Consider the following 9,910-nt stretch of genomic DNA (forward strand, 5'->3'; position numbering starts at 1 on the left):
TTTTGGACAATTTTAAACGAGTGACTCTATGGTAATATATCAACAGCCCCCAAACTGTTAAGCACTTAAAAAAAAAAAAAAAAATCTTAGTAGAGCATTCACTTTCCTGGCAAATCTGCTCCACTCCAAGAGGCCAGGAACAGAGGAATGTATCACTTTTGTCAATGTCAAAGGCCCAAATTCACTCTGCCTTAACTAACAGGTTAATCCAGCTAGAGTTACTTTAATGAGAAGTTCAATTAGTTTTTAATTTTGCAAAATTGAAATGATTCTAGAGCATGAAGCAGCAGTACAGAAATGATTTTCACAGAATTTCCATGTATTAAATTTTCAAATCACCTTAAGTTTCTTTCAAAGAGTTACAGGATAGAACTGTAAAAGGGGAGAAGTCCCAGGAAAAATAAAACAGGAAGCCTTTTCAAAGGTAACAGAAAGATGAAAAATTTAATTTTAGCCCTTTAAGCAAGTTTTATTTTCTTTCATATTGGTGTGGCTCATTAATATCAAACCAAGAATCTAATGGGAAATAAAAAGCCTGGTTCACCACATTATCAATCACCAAAATTACAATGACACTGTGACTTAAAAGTTTTAATTTATTTTAAATGCTCATCACAGGTGATCTCAAGAGATTTAGTAAAATATGACCTGAAAGTATAATTCATACAGCTGGTAAAGAGATATTTATGTCTTTAAATTAGAATCACTATGAATCATTTTTCAGCACAGATTAATTTTCCTGATCTCAACTGACAGGCTAAATAGAACCCGTAAAATATGCAGGAGGACAAGGATGCCATCTCACTCACTACTCAAGGCAAAGAATGTCCATTACAAGGACCCTGACTGTTTTTTCCCCTGCTATATTCTCTAACACGTTCTTCATTGGCTGGCACATAGCAGGCACTCAGTAAGTGTAGAATGAATGAACAGTCCCTGCTTACAAAGGTCTTATAGAGATGACACCCCATAAATATATATAGGAAAAGATGCAATATGTCAGATGTGTCACAAACCAGATGCTCTGAGGCTTTGTAAGAGGGACAGTTCATTCTCAGCAGGGGCAGTCAGGAGAGGGCGGAAGTAGCTGTTGAGCTGGGGCCACTATGTTAGGTGGAGAATCTGCACTCACTGCAAAAAAAAGTCTCACTGGCACAGTTCCAGAGGTGGAAAAGCAAGGAGTTTTAGGAACTACTGCAGAGAGTCAGAATGGCTGCTATGTCAAGCTTCTGAGTAGTAATGAATGACAAGGTTGGAAAGGCAGGATGGGGATAGAATGGAGGCCTTGAGTGTGAAGCTAGAGCCTGCTGCCATGTCTAGCAGGCACTGAGGAGATGCTGCAGGTACTGGAGTAGAGAAGTGATACAATTTTAATGGCACTTTGAGAGAATTAATCTGGTTGTGTTTGGCAGGTCCCATTAAAAAAGGTCTGGAGTAAGTAGATTAAGTAGAAGAGTGGATACCAGACCTAGCCATTGTCAGAATCACCTGAGGGAGGTTACACCCATTCCAGACCTACCTACTCAATCTGAAACATCTGCAAAATAGCCAGAACTTTAGGTATAAGATAACAACATACTGAAATGATAGCACAAGGATGGGGAGAAAAAGTTCAAGTATAAAGCCTATAGCCAACATCAAAATTTGTGTTTTCCAGTAGGACTACACTGGTTTCATGAACAAATATTTAGGTTACCTCTCAGCCACGTGTAAAAATTTTTTCCCTCGTAACTTTAAACTTCTATAATAAGTAGGGTGACATAGTACAGTAAAGCTTTCCCCTGCTGGAAAAGAAAGATGGTACAATGTAGTAAGAAAGAATACAGCTCTAGAGCTGGACAGATCTGTGTTTAAATCCTTGCTCTGCCACTTACTAGCTTTGTGACTCTAAAAATCTTACTTTACTTCTGGGGGTCTGTTTCCTATGGTATAACCAGTATAACACCATTCTACTGTTCAAATGTCAAAAGGATTAAATAAGATGATGCCAATACTTAAAGCAGTTATTACTATTATTACCTTAAACCAGGTCAGATACTGGAACAATCACTCTGAAAATTATGAGTTCATACCAGGATATAATCTTTTAAAAAGCACAGACTATCATTATTCCTGAGAATCAGATGTGGTTGCCACACATCTGTTCCTGTACACATTATAATGTGCATTTATACTTACACGTAAGAGTGTTTTTTATATATTTGTGTGAGCCATTCATGTTAGAGTTAGCATATTAACTTTACAAGCTCTGTGGCACTTATAATGGTTATGCAACAGAACATTCGCAAGTACCCAAAATAAACCTAGGTGACTTAGAAATATAAAGGTGTGACCTAGAGTTTGCTTATTAAATATATATATATATTTATATAATATAAAATTTGGGTTACTCCTCTTTTAAGGCTTTCAGACTGAAAAATTAGTGCCTACAACTAGGAACTGTTATTATGGTTGCTGCTTATCCTGTTGCTTTTGAGTATTTAGGTTTCAGACAAGAACCCTAGCTGTGACCACCAGAACTTCTGGAACACTAATGGAACCAATGGTTTTCAGGGTGTACTTCTCAGAGTGTGCTGAGAGACTGTAAGAGATATATACAGATGGAGGGGAAGTTGACATTTGAGGGACAACGTGAAAGCTGACCCTTTAATCAGTTTTATATACTGGAGTTCACATAAAATTTTATTTGAAAGGGGGAAAGATGCCTCACTACTTAAAAAAAAGACAAAAAGGATTGAGAACATCTCTAACATCCCAATCTAGCTTCAGGGAGACTGAGATGCGACGCATTTCCCAATTTACTCCATTTTAAATAGGCATTCCAGCAAGACATACTGTGGGAGTGATTCCAACACCATGCTGCCTACGTAAGAACTCCATAGGCTTAGCGCTGCTTGCTGTCAATACAGGTGAACAACCTGGCTTAAGAGAAGTGTGAAAAAGGGAAATCAATTAACGAGCAGGCCTAAGAGAACATCCAGATATGTCCATTTATAATCATTCCAGAAACATGCTACTGGTCTTCATCTAAATGGCCTAAAACAAAAAGTAGGTTATTTTCAATCCCTTAAAAAGTTTTCCATGCTGTCTCAAAACTACTCTAAATAATTTTCCCATAGTAATGGGAAATATATTTCTCTCACCATTCTTGAACAACAAAATATGTAATTTATTTGAATCACCTTCTCACGTTTTTCTAAGCTATCTCCTAGAGTCAAGGCTTAAGCAAAAGCATTATTCTTAGAGCAGGTTTTGCCACTTGATGGCTCAATCCCTACACTTTCCGCAGAAGTTTTATTTATATTTTTCTGATCTCAAACCAGGATTCTAAGCACTCCCTGCATTAGGACACACCCAGTCTCAGTTCATCTCTTTCACAAGAGCAAGAATTCTAATTGTTGACTTAAACGTACAGTTAACAAATTCCACCACATTTCCACTAGATAGAAGTTTCTTCAGATATATCAGGTTTCAAGAGACCACTCATATAGGTCCTCAATTGTTGCCAGCTCCCACCAGAAAAGGAAAGCCTTACAGATTTTCAAGAGAAGCACAGGTTTCCACAAGCTCTTAAATGGGGCATAGAGGGTTCAGAAAAAGAAAAGGCAGAGGGCAAAAGCCAGCAATTATCTGTCTAAGCAAAAATAACTGCTCAGAGGAGAGAAGGAACAAGACTGCTCTAAACCAAAACACTGGGAAAAGCAATGGACATAAACAAACTTTCTTTTTAGATTCTTACACAGGCAACTTCAAACCTTATACAGTTGCTACTTCAACTAACTACCACCAGCACAATTCACCGGTGAAGAAGCTAGTGAAGCTAGCTGCTTTAACTGCGGAGCCCACTTGGGATCCTTGGCTGTTAGCTGACATCCAAGCACAAAACATCACTAAGAAGTTATGAAGCACTCATTTGGGCCTTCATTAGCCAAACAGCTCACAGGGGCACTATAAAAGCCTGTGTTCCAAACACAGACCTGGGAACCAGCCCAGACATATTCCATGGCTCACTTCATCAATGCATGCGGTAGTGCCTTGATTTCCCTACTTGTGAAATCAGTCCTGAGAGAACTGAGAATGGTTTATGAAGTGCTTAGAAAATGACACCAGTATTATTATTATTTTTTTTTTAGAAATTTCATGTAATGTCCGAAACATTTATATTAACATATTTCCATACAAATAACCCAATGAAAGTTTAGTATTAGTTGTTTTGTTTGTTTTTTTATACTGCAGGTTCTTATAAGCATCAGTTTTATACACATCAGTGTATACGACACCAGTATTATTAATATTATTTTATAATACCATAAAGGCCAGCAAGGGGGCCTTTACACTTATAGTTCATCCTTATTAAAGACATCAACCAAGTCATATGAGAAGTGACAAACACAAACAACCCAAAGCTAAGTGACTCAATTACAAATCTATACCCTTACTGGAAAAGGAATTAGGATGTGGAGGGATTTATTTTTAATTCTAAGAGATGGTCAATGCAGGAGTCTCCTACAGATCATGTGCATGTTTTTGAATGATAACTCAATCTTAAACTGCGGCATATGTTCAGGGCAGCCTTCCCTTGGTAATTCTATTCAAAGTCTTTTATACTCTTCTCTTAATTTCCAAACCTTTATTTCTGGAACACTGCTAAAATTCTTGAGATATCAGGATTTCTCTCGCTGCTGTTTTGGAACTAAGCTAGGGATCAATAAAACCAAAGAGGACTGTGAGTGCATCTCAAAGAAGTCCTAAAGGCAAAGGACAGAACACATACATGGAGATGAGAGAACCAAGCACGGAAACAGTGAAAAAAAATTTGCATTTTACACATATTAGAACAAAAATGTGCACCCCTAAATCAAAACTCACTTTACATAGTTGGCTCACATTTTATCTGTGACTTCCTATATATACACGCATATCCCCATATAATCAAGTTGATATATATATATATCCCAATCTGAGAGGCCTGTTAATCTGTAGAGAGCCTTCTCTTTCCAGTGAGGCAGAATGTGGATTCTCATTTAAGCCGACCTCTAAACTGGCAGATATCAAAGGTAGGTCATGACCAAAACAAAGGTATAAGGGGTACTAAGACAGTAAGAGACTGAGGGAGCACCATCATCCTTCTCCTCACTTTCTAATGGACAAGATCAGGCAAACAAACAACACCACCAAAAATGCAGTCACATGGAACTGTGGCCACTCATGCTGGGCAAAACATGGGTGGCTGTTCTTATAGAGTGTCTCAACGATCAAGGTGGAAAGTGCCAACGTGTAAACAAGAAACAGCCTCTACATTCAAGATACCAATTCAGTTAATTAGTGTGGGGCTTTGGTTCCTACCAGTTTCAAACACCAAGTTTCCAAACTAACAACATAAAATGTATAGGCACATCAGCAAAACATGGCATTTGCCCCAGACCTAATACCACAAGTTCTCACAAAACTAGGGGAGGAAAAACTTTTGTAAGTTCATGTGATGCTAGTAACACATCAAGCTCTGTGAATCTAGCTAAAATTATTTACATAGGTGAGCAACATTTTTCTTAATGTTCATGCCTCTTAGGCAAGTAGATGAAAGTTACACTCTTGTGGAAAATATTTTACCTTCTGGAAGACATAACAGACTTTTTGACATTCTTTAAAAGTGAAAGTCCTTTGGAAGTCTAGGTTGAACAAGTAGCTCATTACACAACAGTACTGGGCACCTTGATGTAAACTACAAATTAGGTTCTAGTAAGAATTTCAAAAAAACTTTCGTAGTTTCACATCATTTTTAAAAAGTTTATCTAAGATTTAAACAGATTTTTAAAAACCCCGACATTTAATTCTGATTTTTTTCCCTGCACAAATGTATTGTTTCCAAACATTATCTCCAATATTTGCACCTTTTATTTGTATTTAATGTCATTTCAACACTAAAAAAGTGAACTGTATTTTATGTATACACCCACCCACCCATTAATAAAATCAAGGTCTACTACAACTTACGCAATTTGTTATTTATGCATGGTTCTCAAAAGAAAAAATACTACTTAAATTCTGAAGTTTTTCTTTTATTTTTTCCCTAAGAAGGGATCCCTACTTGCTCCTTTATAACAGAATAGCTCTATCTTCCTTGTTAAACTGTAATTTTCACAATTAAATGTGAAGTCACAAAATGTGTACATCACCTTAAATATATTAACCACCAGATTGCTAAATATTTAACATTTCACAATTCTAAAAATTATTTTTAACATTTTCCAAAATTTACAAGTAGTTACTTTAATATATAATGTACCTAATATAATTATGCTTTCAGCAATCAAATATAAATAATAAATGTAGGCATGTATGTTAATAATAAAAATCAAAATTCATTTTTACTTGATAAAAGCCTAGTGATTATTTGGGAGCAAGTACATGTTCACGGAAAGGTTTGTTCTGATCAGAGAATGTTCAAGGTTTTTAGAAGCTTAGCAACTCTTGAGACTGGGTCATCAAAATAACAATAATCAAGAACTTACTTGACACTTAGTCTGTTCAACATGGTGACGTTTTATTTTTAATATAAATAGTATTAGAACTTTTCCTGCACTCTGGTTTAAGGAAAAAAAGAGAAATTTAAGCAAAACAAATTCACAATGGATATGTTTAAAATCAATGACTTTCAGAATAAACAGGAACAAGGGTCTTTAGAGATTCACAGCCCAATCTCCTCTATTTCCTACACAGAGACTATAAGAGCCAAAAAAGCAAAGATTTAGTTAGTTCGAAGTATAGCAGCCTCTAGTAAGGCAGTGTTAGGAAATTTTCAACAAGGGCCAAGACAAAGAAGGAACTTCTACTTAAAGTTCAATTAAATAGAATACCCATTCCCCACCCTCTAGTTAATTGAGGCTTTTTAATGAACCCTTACAGTTTACCTAAATTCCAGCCTTCAAGTCCAATTTTTTCACTTTTTTGGGGGGGGGTGGGGGGGAGGGAATGCCAAAATCAGGAAACATTTGAAATTGCAGAATATATGCTTTTTAAGAGCTCACAGTAAGTTTTCCCGTAGGGGGAAAATGGCTATTACCACTAAGGACATCGGTTAACATTGTATCTTACGTATAATTTGCTAAATCAAACAAAAGCACCTTCACAAACTTCACCTCCAACACACCCTCAAAGAAGAAATGGTATTCATATTACTAATTTAAAAAGCCGTATAATTCTATATCAAACACAAATTCAAGTCAAAATTATATCTACTTAGCAAATACTAAAAAGTATTTAAAGATTACAAATAATACCCTTTAGATTATATATCTGATTCTTCTGATTACTAAACAAATTGTAAAAGCAATTAGTTAAGTCTCTAGTGGAATACCTGAACCAAGCTGCCTCCTTTTCACTCACCAAAATGTTACTTGGTAGCAAATGTCCAATGCAAATTCTCCCCTATGCACCAACTGGTTAACTATGTATCAAAGAATACACCGGTTCATTTTCCCATAAATTTATCTTGGTGTATCTTTATAAGATACCTGCAACAAAGTCTTAAAAGTACCCTTAAGTATCAACAACCACTGTCCATCTTTGGTAGCAAGTACCTGTTCATGGAAAGGCCTGTTCTGATCAGAGAATCCCTTAAGGTTTCTAAATGCTTAGCAACTCTTGAGATTGGGTCATCAAAATAGCAGTAACTGAATACTTAACAGACTTTATACACAAGAGTGCAGAATGCAAATGATTAAAACAATATTAGCAACTTCAAAATTTTCTCTTAAACAAGCCACAAGTCATTTCTCTGTTCAGAACCCACATCTGCAACCAGCTCTAACCGGTTCCTTGAGGAATGTGGCTAGGCTGAAATTTTGGAAGTGTTGGCTTTGGTGGTGACCAAGGAGGAAGAAGTCTCTGGCTTCCCTGTTGCTGCAGTTCCCACCCTCCAAAATGAATATACCCACCGGTGTGAATTGACAATGTGGTCCAAAGAGCAAGGCAGGAACGGAGTCCAGATCCTCAAAATGGTAGTACAGGGCATAACCACTAGGCCACCTATCAGTTCAGTACAAAAAGTACAACCCTGTGCATCATGGTGCAAAAGCTGGGGCCTAGGTTTCGCATTGTGCATCTCACACCTATGGAAATAACAAGAGGAGTAAAATCTATAGAAATCAACACACCCTAAGAAAGTGGGTGCTCACAGAAGACTGGTGTCAACACTTTTGCAAAGGCGGTTGGCTACTGAGATAATGAACAGCAACCGCAAGTCCAACGATGGAAAGAAAGAAAATTTTACAATCAACTCTGCTGAGTCTGACAATGAAGAACTCAACATGGGCTTTATGTTTACCAACAAGGCTTTGCAAATCATGACACCCATCTACATACTTATGAAAATTACTACCCCACTAAAATCTAACATCCCTCAAGGATTTTTAACTCTCAAAGAGTTGAAAAGGTTGGGGCCATGGAGAAGGGATGTAATCATCAATTCCCCCAAACCTGTTACTCTCAGGTTTTAAACTTCTCCCTTTACCATCTGACCTTGGGAAGATATGGTGACACATTCAAAGCTTAAGGTGGAAGAATTCCAGAGAAGGGGATATCTGTGTACCAAGGATGTGCCAAGATGATTCCTCAAGAACAAATGTGGATTGTCTAAGGGTCAACAGTTTTGAAAAAGTAAAAAGAGAGAACTTCTAAAACGCAGGGTGAATTCTTTAAAAGAAATAAAATCACTGCTCTTGACTCACTTGATCCTTCACCATGTTGCTGTCAGCTCACCAACTAAGAGTGTGCGAGTGTGTCTTGCTGGGTCCATTTTCCCATGGTCTGTAGAAGGCGCTGTGAAGCACATCCTGTTCTAGCTCTGGGGCCCTTCCCCCCTCTGCAGCCTTACCCAGTGCAGGGAATGCGCCCCCTACTGACTCCAACACTCATCGCCTTTAGCCGACTTGGCTGCGGTGCATTTTGGGTGGGGGCTGGTATTTTCTTCAAGGCCATAAACCAGAAGCAACAATGCGGATTTATAAGGAAACTGTATCAAGCTACCCAGGAGTTTTTTTGTTTTTGTTTTTTTCCCCATTCTGAAGGTTCAAGACACTGGCACAAGAAGCATCAGGGAAAGAGACTGGGTGTGTGGGGATGGACAGCATCAAAATGGCAAACACAGGAAACAGTTTGGTTCTTTTCCCTCCTAAGCCTTTGTCTGAGAAATGGGGTTATGGCAAGAACTGTCCAGAGGAATTGGGAAGGCAAGAACATCAAGAAGACTCAGTGTGGGTATGTGTGTGGCTGAAAAGACTATTAGACCTTAGCGCCTGGTCTTGGGCAGAAGAGGAAGAGAAGCAATCGCGCCTTTTCCAGCAGACAGGCATCCAGGTTTGGGGGGAGGGGAAGGCAGGCAGGCAGCCCAGAGGAAAGAAGAGGTGAATAAAAGGGTGCTCAAAGAACTACTCCTCATTCATTGCACACACACACACAAAAAGAAAAAAGAAAAAAATCTTTCGCAGCTTTCTGGATTTCCATTTTTTACCGTCTTACTGCAAAGTTGGGGCTCAGAATGCTCGCAAGAGGTCGTGCTGACCAGGCAGCTGCGATTGAGAAAAGGGGGTGGTGGAGGACTCCGTGGTCAGGATAGGAGGGGAGCTGGCTTGTTGGGGAGGAAGGATTGCACAGGGGAGGCAAAGACTTTCACTCCGTGCCATGCATGCTCCCCGCCCCCCAATCTCTTCCCCCCCTCCCGCGGCTAAAGGTGGGTAGACCTGGCAGAAGGCTCGTCCCAGGGATTGGGGGTGTGCGTGGGGGGCTCATTTTGGGCGGGGGGCGGGAGGAAGGGATTAGTTCCAGGGATGGGAGAAGCTCCATTCTTGCTGGGGGCGGGGTGGAGGGAGATGCCACTAGCCGCAAAAGCTCCGGCGGCCGGGGCGGCTGC

General features: G+C 38.9%; 1 protein-coding gene across 3 annotated transcripts in view; it reads right to left on the bottom strand.

The window, feature by feature from the left end:
* The window catches only part of ADNP (activity dependent neuroprotector homeobox), a 30,874-nt gene that overhangs the window by 19,859 nt on the left and 1,105 nt on the right, over positions 1–9,910 (bottom strand). The window contains exons 2-3 of one of the 3 annotated variants that reach the window (XM_057529528.1): positions 7,938–8,111; positions 6,513–6,584 (exon numbers count right to left, since the gene is read on the bottom strand). The exons of 1 other annotated variant lie outside the window; for it this stretch is intronic. The gene's annotated coding sequence lies outside the window, so the exon portion shown is untranslated. The remainder of the gene's footprint in view (positions 1–6,512; positions 6,585–7,937; positions 8,112–9,910) is intronic. One more of the 3 variants, XM_057529526.1, reaches the window with a different exon arrangement.

The sequence above is a fragment of the Balaenoptera acutorostrata genome, chromosome 15 (assembly GCF_949987535.1).
Source record: "Balaenoptera acutorostrata chromosome 15, mBalAcu1.1, whole genome shotgun sequence".
Lineage (NCBI taxonomy): Eukaryota > Metazoa > Chordata > Mammalia > Artiodactyla > Balaenopteridae > Balaenoptera > Balaenoptera acutorostrata.